The 14,071-nt window shown below is 47.1% G+C and overlaps 1 protein-coding gene across 3 annotated transcripts in view; it reads right to left on the bottom strand.

Annotated features, from left to right (window-relative positions):
* LOC146869216 (E3 ubiquitin-protein ligase TRIM39-like) overlaps nt 1-14,071 on the bottom strand; it is a 199,118-nt gene that overhangs the window by 146,199 nt on the left and 38,848 nt on the right. The window lies entirely within an intron of this gene.

Here is a 14,071-nt window from a genome sequence, read left to right as displayed (position 1 = left end):
ATACACCTTTTTGAGTTATATGTACATTACTTCTTATTTGTGTTACTTACATGCTACAGACAATTTGTGACTTACATTGTTGAGGTAACCTTTGGTGATCGCCTTAGTTACATCTTGTGGTAGCAGGGGTTGGCTCTGTTGCAGCACTATTCTTAATTCAACCTAGTTCTCAGAGAAATAGGGTTGATATATTAGGGATTGTGTGCGTTTCTGTCTCCACTGCTACCCTTGTAGTGGTCTATTGATATAATGAATTGGAAGGGGAAACAGTGTCTTAATGGTGAGGTTAATTAAGTTTGAGATGCAGAGATACAGATATATGACAGAAACAGAGAGATAGCTAGATAGATAAATGAAGTGAGGCAGAGAGACTGAGAACTACAAAGATGGAGAAAGAAAGAGAAACACAGACAGATTATACTTTATTTGCACAAACATGAGGCTGGCAGACAGGCAAAAAGACTAGATGTAAGAAGACAAGGATGGTTAAAGATTTTGAAAAGCAATTTTATCACAGGGGCAGACAATGAGCTCTCTTTCACTGACAACAGCAATCTATGTTGTCTTGTCCTGCTTGGCCTCTGTGCAGTCTTTGACATAGACAACTGAAGTGCCCCGCTCGGCATACATGCACTGTACATTAGATCAAGAGTGTCTTCATGCAGTGGATTAGTGCAAGGAGCTCCTTTCAATGTGAGCCCCTCCCACTGAAGATGCTGCATCCCCCAAAGCTCGCCCGTGTCAACATCCGTTTTTATTTACACTTGGACCCTCTGGAAATCATATAGGTAGTCAATGTCAGCATCCACAAGGGCACTGCTGATACCCAGCTTTACCTACAGGTCTTCATGAACCAAAACACTGATGCATTACCATCAATGTCCAGCTGACCTCTCTTCAAGTTGGAATTTCTGCTCATGGCCATCGCTAACAGAATGAATGGATGAGGTTTTGTAGAGCATGAGCTGCTGCTCTGAAACCAAGGAGTCCTGGTGGTGCAGACACAGGATAGAATAGGCAGTAGGAGATTTTCAGTCACGTGGAAAAGGTACGTTTAATTAGGCCAGGATGTATGTATGAGAGGAGTCAATTCCAAGGTTTAGCAGCGAAGACTGCAAAGGAGTGATCTCAAGCCAGAAGAGGGCAGAGTCAACGACCGCCGACTTCAAAAGGCGTCCTAAGAGGATGGGATTGGAGACAATATCAAAGGTGGCAGAGAGATCAACTAAGATAATTGAGAATGGATCAAACATGTTAAGATCCTGCCAATAGATCAGAGTCTGTGCTGTAAAGTAGCCTGGGCCCAGCTTGCAGTTGTTAAGCAGGAAGCTGGATTCCAGAATATGGAGAGTTCTGTAGTGGCACATTTTTTCAGGATCTTATGTGCTAATGAAAGTCAAGAAATAGGCTTGAAATTTGAGAGGGCAGTGGGGTCATCAGAGGGTTTCTCTAACAGTGCTGATCTCTTAGCTTGTTTCCATTGTGTAGGGAGCATGGTAGGACTCAGAGAAGAGTTCAGGAGTTGTCAAAGGCAGGGAGAGATCAAATTGCTGGCTAGTTTGAGAACGTGTGGTGGGAAAGGGTCATCTGGGGACCCTGAGTAGCAGGAGGCAATCAACACAGATGTTACCACAACACAAATGGTGGAGACGTGACAGAAAGATGGATCTGGCTTAGGACTGGATGATGAGAGAAAAGACAGTTTGTCAAGAGAAGGCTGTAGGGTGATGTTGGAGTAGATGTCATCTTACTGTACATTTTTAGCCTCAAGGTTATAGTCACTTCTCCAGAAGCATTCTAGCTTTTTGTATTTCTTTTTTAACTTTCCCAAGGTTTCAGATTACTAGTGGGCGAAGAAGAACTGTGTGGCGAGTTGCTGGTTTTTAAACGGGCTATAGACCCTAGAGCAGAGGATAGCCAATTGTTGAAAATTATCACATTGACAGACATAATACCTGTGGAGGAAGGGGAGCTAGTAGTGGGAACTTTTGTAAAGTTGACTGAGCTAACCTTTGACAAGGGTCTGGATAGCTTCTTGGGTAAGCAGGTTCGGGAATGGTTTGCAGAAAGGAAACTGGGCAACTAAGCACCTCAACACCATGGAAGCTAAGATCCTGGGCTTCCGCATCAATAACAATCTCAGCTTCAAGGCTCACATCGGGCCGGAGGCAAAGGCTGCCTAGCACCAGTCGTCCCTGCTTCACAATGAAAGCCCTTTATACTGGGATCAGACTTTGAAACTACCGTACAGGTACCAGTCTTGTCACATTGCGGAGGATACAAAAACCCACTGTTTACATCCCCGAGATCCACCTGATATGCTTGAACAACACCCTACCTGCACAAATGAGCTTCCCAAAGGGCTTTGAAACATGATGGCACATACTATCTCCAAAGAACTGCTTTGTTTCCCTGTGTCACATTCAAGACTTGCACAGTCTACAAGAAGGTCAACTTAGCACAACAGGCACTAGGCAAAGACACATGCAGGACTGGGAACCAAGAAAAGCAATAAAGAGAAAAATAGCACAACAGGAATTTGTTAATATTTGAAAATACGATATCAATGCATGCCACGATATATGTATGTATAAAAATGAACTTTTGTCACTGTCGTTGAATTCACCTAATATGACCTCCCCCTCAACCCGAGTCAGAAGTATGTGGTCAGGCAGGCCCTGCAACCTAGGCCTGAAGCAACTGATGGACAGATCACAGGTGGGGTGACATGTAACCCTTAGACAAATGCGTGAACAGGGAAACCGAGATCGATTCCACTGATAGGCAATGACACCACAATGGTCTTAGGAGATTGGCCCCAATAAAACACATTTGGCCCGTGGGGTGCACATTCCCAAAACACCATAAAGTCAGATGCCACATTAAATTAGGAACAATCAGCCAATCAGAACACAGCATGCACACTACATGCAGTGATCACTTGCTCCCTATACCGGACATCTGGACACGTACCCACTGGCACCAAATTGTGTCCATGCAAGGTCGAGAACCACCTGCACTTCTCATCCAGGGACTAGATTTATGGCCTCGTGAGTAGGCCCGTATTTCAGTCTCCAAAGAATGTACAAATTACTTTATGACGCTTCATGTAATGTATAAAAAGACCGCCGAAACCAATGTGCTTTGAGACAGTCTTCAGACCCCGACTGTTGCCTGCTCTCCTGGCCACTGCGTGTAATTAAAGCAACTGTTCCTGTTTTGTCAAAAGCCTCTGTAGTCTTTTGTTTTTTCAAAGTAAATTCACATTCGATCAACAAATTCACTCTATTTTCAAATCAGCCTAGCTTCAAATTTTAGCAAAGAGTTAAGGATCTCTGCAGGCAACACCAAATCACAGTGTAACGCCACCGGCTCCGGTCCCATTCAGCGATATCTTTTCATATCACACATCCGTCATTACTGTATCCTTTACTCCCTTTTCTCTGGCTGCCAGTACCATGCACCCAAGCCTCCCTTTGATAAGTAACGTTGCCCTTCTCTCACTTCATATTATTGTAAGGGCCTTAATTCCCTTCTCTTGCCCACACTGATTTTTTTAAATCTAACACTGCGAAGTGCCCAGTGACCAGTTTTAACAGCAGAATGTTGACACCCCTTTGCCATGAAGAAAATCAGGAGCTGTTGCAGTGTGTTGTTGTTTCAGTAGTAGCCACACTTGAACAATCAGACAGAGACACCTGAACTCCTAAACTGTCACAAACTAAAGCAAGAACAGCTTTAACTTCTGGAAACAGAACTCAATCTCCAACCAAAACTTCAAGATTTGAAGCCACAACTTTCAGTTCACATTCCGGACATCTGCCCCCTCAAGGGAAGAACAACTAACAAATGAAACATTTGATGTTATTTTCAAATAAGATTAAAATAAAACACATTTCTTTCCATTTCTGATTTTATGCAGGCCCATTTAAAGCTAAAATTACTTCTCTGTAAATACTACATAGAGCCTGTCAGGAATCCTTTACAGGAACACAGGAGCACAAATATAATTAGCTTGGGAAACAACTGGAAGAACACAGGCAAAGACAGACTTTAACCACAGACAGCGCGGTCTAGTGTCCGGATGGGCGGGGAGAGGAGACAACACGTTGAAACAAGAAGCTCCGGAAGCAGAGAGGTAAGTTGGGCTGAGGCCAGGTTAGAGGGGGCTAGTTCTTAAGGGTTGGGGTCGGATTTAGGATTCAGGGTGGGGGGATGTCGGGGCAGGCTTTTAGGGCTCAGGGTGAGGGAGGGCTTTGGGGTCATGTTAAGGGCTGGGGGTGGGTTGGGAAGTTTTTAGAGGTGAGGTTAGGATTTAGAGCTTTTTAGGATTTTAGAGATTTTTTTTAAGGGGAAGGGTTTTAGGCCTCAGGGCGGAAAACGGGGTAGGGGGAGTTTTAAGGGCAGCGCGGGGTAAGTTCTAGGGCTTAGGGCAAGAGGAACGGGGTAGTTTTTATTTAGTGGGCAGGGTTTTAGGCCTCAATGAGGTAGGAAGGGAAATGGGTAGTTAGGGTATGGTAGGGTGGATAGAATTTTAGGGCTTAGAGCGAGGAGGGAGGGTCGGGGTAGTGGTGATCTTGACAACGTACATCCACTTACCAATCATGCCTTTACAATGAAATTGCGTGGTAAAGGCATGCGTGGTAAAGTAATGCAGGGTTAAGACGCATTTGTGGTTCGGGCTGCATTGTAGAAGCATGCGTGGTTTAACCATGCGCGCTCTGTCTTACAACCAATCAGCTTACACTGAGCCTATGTTATTATTCACAACCCAGTCCTGTAGAGGGCCTCTCCTGGACAAATTCAGTTAGGCCGAACCATTTGTCACCTACTCTGTATAAAAGCTATCGACAAGGCAGACGGAGCAGGATTGTGTCCTCTACTCAGTTGAAGGAATGAAGAAGTTGGATTCCATGTGCAACTGATCAGAGTTTGGTACATATTTCACTTCTGTTTAGTACAGTTCAATACAATTCTACACTTGTTCCAACCATATGGTTGCAAATACCTATATGAATGATAAAGGCTGAGTGCCTCAACTATATTCACCCAGAGTATTAGACCCTGTTGATTTGTCTGACAAAGAATGAATAATTGTTTTAAAACAGAATAGTGATAAAAATCCATCTTGTAAATAGCCTTCCACTATGCAAGATATCAATTATAAGCGGATGTCTGATGAATCTGGAATAATATCTAATAATAATGGCACACAAGACAGTTTGAAATCTTCTTTACTAAAAGATGAGGTGAGGTGAGAATATGCCCCAATTGCCCACTTTTTTAATAGGATGATTGTAGGAGAGTAGGATCTGCTTCACATGGGTACCCCCACTTTTTGCTGGTGTTTCACTGTTTTTCGACCTTAATCTGGCTGTGGCCCTGCTAATCGGGACCACAGCCTAGCTGCTTACTCTCTAAAATGGTTTCCATGTACATTAGGTAATATCTAATTGGATTCTGGAGTGCCTTAAAAGCCCCTAGTATATGGTATACTATATGCCTAGGGCATAGGTACCTCAGAGGCCTACCAGGGGCTGCAGCATATATTATGCCACCCCTGGGAAGCACTCCAAAATGGCACCACAGGTCTGCTACTGCAGCCTGGGTAAGGGTGTGCTTGCACCCCTTACTGTGCTATAGGCTACCTATATCACTACCCTATACAGACACATATAAAACCTATAAGCCACTCCTATGGCAGGCCTTGACAATCCTGAAGGCAGAGTGCTTGGTTTTATGTGAGAGGGTGAAACACACAAGATGATGGATGGAATGTTGCACATTGGCAAAACATTCACCCCCAGTCACAGATCTGGGTTTAATCTATTGTTATTTTGCTCACCACGCCACCCCAGTTCAGACATGGCCATATGCAAATCAGGCTTGACCCTGTGCATCATGGGAACTGTCCAGCCCGAACTGCCAGGCCATGTCTTCCCTGGACCAGAATCAAGCATCCTAGGACCGGTTTCGGGGTTTCACCCCTCTTCAGCCAGGATAGCTTGACTCCAGTGGCGTAGTGAGCATGGGGCCCACGTCTGGGCATACCCTTCCCACATAGGGCGAACAGCAAAACACACAAGATGATGGACGGAATGTTGCACATTGGCAAAACATTCACCCCAAGTCACAGATCTGGGTTTAATCCATCGTTATTTTGCTCACCACACCACCCCAGTTTAGACATGGCCATATGCAAATCAGGCTTGACCCTGTGCCTCATGGGAACTGTCCAGCCCGAACTGCCAAGCCATGTCTTCCCTGGACCGGAATCAAGCATCCTAGGACTGGTTTCGAGGTTTCACCCCTCTTCAGTCAAGATAGCTTGACTCCAGTGGCATAGTGAGCATGGGACCCACGTCTGGGCATACCCTTCCCACATAGGGCGAACAGCAAAACACACAAGATGATGGACGGACTGTTGCACATTGGCAAAACATTCACCCCAAGTCACAGATCTGGGTTTAATCCATCATTATTTTGCTCACCGCACCACCCCAGTTCAGACATGGCCATATGCAAATCAGGCTTGACCCAGTGCCTCATGGGAACAGTCCAGCCCAAACTGCAAAGCCATGTCTTCCCTGGACCGGAATCAAGCATCCTAGAACCGGTTTCGGGGTTTCACCCCTCTTCAGCCAGGATAGCTTGACTCCAGTGGCGTAGTGAGCACGGGACCCACGTCTGGGCATACCCTTCCCACATAGGGCGAACAGCAAAACACACATGAGAGGGCGCCCAAGCATGAGCTGAGCCCCTCTGCAGCTTTCGGAAATACTTCCTTATGGCTGATACAACTCTGTGCAGTGGGGCGTCATGCGTACCAACCAAACGCACTGCGAAATGTGCCGCGTTGGCAATAATTAGTTCCTCATAAACTGCTCTTTTCTTGTTCCATTCATCCTTTTGCTCCTCTTCTTTATTTTTTAATCTTGACTTTCAGTACCCACACAAAGTCAAACGTCATTTTCCAAATTTCTTAATGTTCTGACTGTACCCCTCCGGACCTCTTATAAGAACATGACCAAAGCGAAGTTCATCAAATGCAGTGTTTATTGAATAAAACCCAATGCATTTCGGGCAAAGAAGTGCCCTTCATCAGGGGTCACTGTAAATAACAATAAACAATCACTAATTAATATCAATCATACTTTAAACTCATCGACTTTAATCATACTTTCACATCATATTTGATTAATGTTTTACACATTGAATGCTCAATACATCAAAGTACATTATACATTTTAGCGCGGTCAGATTTACCATCAATCAGCACCCCTGTCATTGTACCATCAACCTCCCATCATTTCAGTACGGTAATTTCCCAAATGTTATCTCTCCCTCCCTCTCTTCATAAACCACTCATTTATCTCTCCCTGCGGTCAGGCTGCGTGTTCCACATTTCCAATCCCCTCCCATTGTTTCAATGAAGTGATTTCCCAAATGTTATCTCTCCTTCCCTCTCCTCTTAAACAACTTATTTGTCTCTCCCTGCAGACAGGCTGCTTCCTCCACACTACCAACACCTTCAATCCCTCTCTCTCCCTTCACTTATCACTTTAACAATGACCTGCCAAATATACAACGGTTTTAACTAACGTTTGATATTTGCTTCCATTAGTTCATCTTGTTAACATTTTCCCTTTGCACTTACAATACACATGCCTGCCACCACGCTTTAAAACCACCCGTCATCATCTCCATTACAGGAAATCATTATTCCTCCCACAATCCTGCTCGATTTTAAGTCCCTCACAATTGGTCAGCTGATTTACCTTTCCCGTCATAAGGCTACTTGCAAAGGGTGTTTTATATGGTAAACACTACATGTCCCATGATGCAGTTTAATGAACAGAGCTAAACTGGATAATCACGATCTCATGATGCGTCGCCAAAAACAATTCTTATTATACAAACAGTGACATTCTCCAAAGTTCCTTTCCGAAACGAATTAACACTGACTATAAAGACGAACCTAGATGTTCCATCGACAGAGTGGGGTAGTACTTATTACTTAATCATCTGTTTTAGCCATTTTCACCAGGCGGGTGCAATCCCAGGGCTGGGCAATCATTATTACATAACCAGTTATAGGAGTGGGATGCACACCTTTTCATCCATTATTTATTCATTCTCTGGCGCCCCACTGCACAGAGTTGTTATTCATGGGGTCAATTGGGCAAGGCACTTTTACCAAGCTGTACGCACAATGGATTAATTTTGGATAAGTCAGAGAATGAATAAATAATGGATGAAAAGGTGTGCATCCCACTCCTATAACTGTTTATGTTCTGTGATACAGCCATACCATATACTCTTAAGTGCATTATAACCTCGCGGTAAATGCTAACTTTGGGATGGCTGCATCAAAACATGTCGTGTTTGGTGTCATACACTTTGGAATACTACCCCCACCCACCCCACCCCCCCCGCCAGTTCTGGTGGTGGGGGTAGCATTCCACCCTTCTAGAGGGAGAGACATGTTCACACTGGCTAAATCCGGTAGGACTTTCCTGAGCTCTGGCATCACAAAATGGATGCCTCTGCCACAGACACGGCCTCCTGCTGCTGACCGAAAGTCCGGCAGGGGAGGCCTGGACAATAGGTTTCCTGTCGAAGGGGGGTGTGACCACCTCCCCAGATAGGATGATGTGTATTGGGGCTGGGCGGGAGCACTCTCTGGTGCTTTGAAGTCCTGCACTGGGGGCACGTTTGCTGTCCAAGTGCATAGCCCAGTTCAAACCGGTTGCACTGGCGCGAAACTGGACAAAGGAAATGGGTGTAACCACCCCTCTTTCCAGGCCCACCCATAGGTGGGGCTTTAGAGTTAGTCCATCCCCTAAACTTACTATAAGTATAGGAATCCAGTCCCTAGGACTTTAGATTACCCTGGACGAAACTCTGCAACGTACATCCTGGACCTTCGACGTTCTATCCTGACTAGAAGACTGAAGAGATCTCCCTTGGGGTCAAGGAGTGACTCCCCTGCTTGGCAGGCACCAAATAAGCAACTGACCGGTCTGCATTGCTGAAGCTCCCGCTGGACGCCAAAGTCTTTGCATCACCAGAGGTGGATTTCCAGACTTTCCCAAGGCTACCCTGAGTCCACAGCAAGGCTGAGGCCCATGGTTATCGTGGGTGACGTGGAACCGTGACCCTTAGACACCGTGAACTTTTGCAGCAACACTATCTTCCTGGTCCTCCTTGAAGTTGTGCTTTGTGCTCCGAGTAGCCCCAGCCTTGAGCACCTCCTGCACCGAAGATTGTTGGCCTCCCTTCCACGAGTGAACCGTGGTCCAGCTTCAAGTGCGACTGCTTGAGGCTCCTTCGCGATCACTAGCCCGTTGGCTAGCAAGTCCCCACGAAGGCAACTCCTTTTTTGATTGGGCGTTCCTGGTTGCTCCAGATGTGCCCTGACTTACCCTCGCTGGGTGAGTCCCTCAGACCTTGCTGGTCTGCATCGCAGTCCTTTCTCTGAATTCCAGTGACTTGCCGTTGCCAAGGCCTGTTGGGTCCATTCTGGTCGCTGACACCGCAGCACTCAACAGACTTTGTGGAGCAGCTCAAATCCGGCTCGCGGACTTCGTCGATGCCTCCTGGACCTCGTGGCTGAAGAGTCAAGACACCCATCAACTCACCTGAAGCACCCGACATCTGTGGGCATTGGTCCATCCTGCCCTTGGTCACTGGCTAGTGACCCAGACTCTGTCCCCTCTACTTTCAGGTGCCTTCCATCCTAGATCCAGGCTTCGATCTCTTCGGACACTTCTCCTCTTCACGGCAGCAGCTGTTCTTTGCAGGCTCCCATTGAAATCGACGACGCGACCCAACACCAAAAGACACCTATGCACCCGGCTTCCCTGGGGGAGGTAACTCGAGTACTCCGGTGCTCTCGTGGGTGGTAGCCATAGAAGTTCTTAAGTCCAAAAGGGTTTGGTCCTGACTCGATTAGAAGTGTCCCTAATCTTTAAATTTCCAACCGCAACATTGCCCATAGAAGATAATGGGAGCACGCTGTTGTGTTTACACACTGCATACAGTCCCCGTGGGTCTCCTGTTTCACTACCTTGGGTGGTTCCTTGGGGTCCCAGCGATTCAGGAGGCTATAGGCCTAGTGTCTATCCCAAAAGACACACAATTGATGGACGGAATGCAGAACAAATCAAAACATTCACCCCCAGTCAAGAGATCTGGGTTAAATCCATCATTCTTTTGCTCAACATGCCACCCCAGTTTAGACCTGGCTATATGCAAATCAGTCTTGAACCTGTGCCTCATGGGAACAGTCCAGCCCGAACTGCCAAGTCAGGTCCTCCCTGGACCGGAAACAAGCATCCTAGGGCCGGTTTCGGGGTTTCACCCCTCTTCAGCCAGGATAGCTTGATTCCAGTGGCACAGTGAGCCAAGGACTCACGTCTGAGCATACCTGGTGCACTTAGGGCGAGAAAGCAAAAGACACACAATTGATGGACGGAATGCAGAACAAATCAAAACATTCACCCCCAGTCAAGAGATATGGGTTAAATCCATCATTCCTTTGCTCACCATGCCACCCCAGTTTAGACCTGGCTATATGCAAATCAGCCTTGACCCTGTGCCTCATGGAAACAGTCCAGCCCGAACTGCCAAGTCAGGTCCTCCCTGGACCGGAAACAAGCATCCTAGGACCGGTTTCGGGGTTTCACCCCTCTTCAGCCAGGATAGCTTGATTCCAGTGGCACAGTGAGCCCAGGACTCACGTCTGAGCATACCTGGTGCACTTAGGGCGAGAAAGCAAAAGACACACAATTGATGGACGGAATGCAGAACAAATCAAAACATTCACCCCCAGTCAAGAGATATGGGTTAAATCCATCATTCCTTTGCTCACCATGCCACCCCAGTTTAGACCTGGCTATATGCAAATCAGCCTTGACCCTGTGCCTCATGGAAACAGTCCAGCCCGAACTGCCAAGTCAGGTCCTCCCTGGACCGGAAACAAGCATCCTAGGACCGGTTTCGGGGTTTCACCCCTCTTCAGCCAGGATAGCTTGATTCCAGTGGCACAGTGAGCCCAGGACTCACGTCTGAGCATACCTGGTGCACTTAGGGCGAGAAAGCAAAAAAAAAAACAATTGATGGACGGAATGCAGAACAAATCAAAACATTCACGCCCAGTCAAGAGATCTGGGTTAAATCCATCATTCTTTTGCTCACCATGCCACCTCAGTGTCTATCCCAGTCGTGGTTCTTATACCACTTTTTTGGTATATGGCTTGGTACGCCTGTTAGATCTGGGGGTCTCTAGTTGGCAGAGGTATGCACCTTAGACCAAATAGGGACCCTTGCTTCTAGTCAGGGTACAGGGACACACACGGTAGATAACCCCTGCTCACCCTCTAGGTAGCTTGGCTCGAGCTGACAGGCTTATCCCCAAGGCAATGTGTAAGGTATTTGCACGTAGACACCACAATGATCCCCCTTCCGTACACCACAAACTTAGACCACACAGGTGAGTTATATAAAAAATAATATATCTTTATCTAGTTTCCGCAGTTGAAATCAAGCATCACAGGTTTACACAATATTCGCTTTCTTGGTTGGTCGGGATCGTAAGACGATAGTCTCTAGTCTCTTGTGTGATTCGATACTCACTGAGAATGAATCAGTTTGTAGGCTCTTGATGTTTAGGCAGCTTACGTTGCTCCGGCGGTGTCGCTGCACTCGTTGTACAAGCGCTCCTCTGGCTGTTCGGTGCAAGGATTCCACAATTCCCTCGACGAGCCCCCAGTGACGATGTCGACGTCACCGGAGTCAGCCACTCACAGCGCGGCTTCGTAGAGCGGGGAAGTACGACTCTCGATCTGCTTCAGGCCTCCGGGTCACGGCAAGGCACGTGCCGATGAGCACGTCGATCTTCTCGATGCGGCAACCGGTGTCAGGCCCGGGTCAGTGCGGTACTCTCCAGCAAGACAGAGAGCAGCCAGCCCACCTCACAGGCAGATGTTGAGAAGCTTGGTAGAACAGTCCACGGTCCCTGCGGCACACAGCAGCGCAGGTGGGACACCGCAGAGTCTTGGGTTCTTGGCAACCTTTCTATCCCTGGGTTGCGAAACAGGAGGCCAGCTCTTCTCAGGCCCTTGGAGATTCAGGTGAAGACGCAGCACACAGCAACGTCTTGTTTGGTCAAGTGGGTAGGGTCAGCACACAGCACGACCCCTTCTCCTCCTCAGCTTCGGTTGTACAGCAGAACAGGTCAGCCTTTAGAGCACACAGCACGGCAACCTTCCTTTCGTTCTTCAGTGGTACGTCTTTCAGCAGAGGTTCCTCTTGATGGTCGAATCTAAAAATCTGTTGTCAGAGGTCTTGTACTTATACCCCTAAAAGTCTTTGAAGTCTTTGTGCAAGTGGCTCCTGAGCCCGGTCTGATCCAGTTCTGGGTGTTGCTGGAGCACTTTGTTTTCCTGGCTTCTGCTTTCTTTTCAGAGTGAGGGGAAGAGTCGTCAGCCACCCAGCAGGAGGTGGAGCCAGCGGAGTGGCAGGCAGGCACAGCCCTATTCAATCCCAGGTGCTATCTCCTCCCTCCACTCTTCTTGCAAATGTCGCCATTCAGTAGAGGGCTGACTCAGCCGACCTCCCGGGGGATCCCCAGCCCCTGTCACTCTCAAGCCAGACAGTCAATCCACAAGCACGCCCAGGCACACAGAAGGGTCAGACAAGAGAACAGCTACTCTCTAAAAAGTACTATTCTCCAACTCAGGATTTAAAAACAACCTCTCCTAAAAGATGTGTTATTAAATGCTGAGCTCAGGGATATCAAACACTCATGTCTTATCTTGTTCCTATGAGAAGATAGGTGGATAGCCATTGGCACCAGCCTCCCCCTTGATAGCCTATGGAGCAAGATAACCTTGCAGCAGTGAACACACAAAATGGCCGGTGTTCACTACCAGAACATGTTACCTGCACTAGTACATGCTCTACCTTCTACATACACTGCACCCTGCCCAGGGGGGTACCTTGGGCCTTCCATAGGGATGACTGACGTGTACGAAAAGGGAAGGGTTAGGCCCGGCCAGTGTGGACACTGGCCAGGAGGACATGGCAGTCCGGGGACTGCAGGCAGGCCTGCGGCGGCAGGCCTGAGACACTGTTTTAGGGCTACACAGGTGGGTGGCGCAATCAGCGCTGCAGACCCACTAGTAGCATCTGTCATCACCAGCCCTGGCACACACAGTGCACTTTACTAGGGACTTCATGGTGATACAGATATGTCAATCGGGTATATCCAATCAATACGATATTTTACACAGGGAGCACTTACACTCTGGCACTGATTAGCAGTGGCAGAGTGTCCAAAGCATCTAAACCAGCAAAACGCAATCCATCACAGCATCAAAAATCCAGGTAGCAGAGGCAAAAGATAGGGGAAAAACCCACGCCAAGGATGTCAGGTCTAACAACGCCCCTTGGGCCAAAACGTGTATTTGTGCTATTACTGATAATTGCTGACTTGTAAACTAAGTACTTCGAACTCCAGTCTCATAAAGAGACTAGAGGGGTGTGTTTTAACCTAAATACATATATTTTAAATATATACCTGGGGTGGTTGTCCTTTCATTTGATCATTCAATAGATTATAGACTGGTAAAACAAGCTGGTTTACATTCCTTCAAGACTTAGCCTGAAGGCTGCTCTCCATAACTACCACTAGGATAGCTTTCAATAAAGGTTGTCTTTAACCTATCACCTTAAGGGGTTGTTTGGACTGATACAAGGTGCCCACTAGAACTAGTGGACAGCATATATCAGGCCACCTTCTCACAATGATAAAAGCAAGATTTGCATCTGTTTTACGATTAGCCTCCTCTCTTCACTAGCACCCATGGATGGATTTACAACCCAGGAGGGAGGAGCCATCGCCTTAAGTTCCAGCTGCCTGGCCATCAATGACAAGCTTCAAATGTGCTTTAGGTTAAGAATAGTAATGAAGGGAGATTGAGAGGAAGTCTGAGCAATCCAGGCCGTATCAGTGACCACCTTCAAATTACACACGCAGAAAAATATATCAAATACTAGCAAATGAGGT

The sequence above is a fragment of the Triturus cristatus genome, chromosome 1_1 (assembly GCF_964204655.1).
Source record: "Triturus cristatus chromosome 1_1, aTriCri1.1, whole genome shotgun sequence".
Lineage (NCBI taxonomy): Eukaryota > Metazoa > Chordata > Amphibia > Caudata > Salamandridae > Triturus > Triturus cristatus.
Note: the sequence above shows the minus strand (reverse complement) of the source record. Positions and strands in the feature narration are given on the sequence as shown.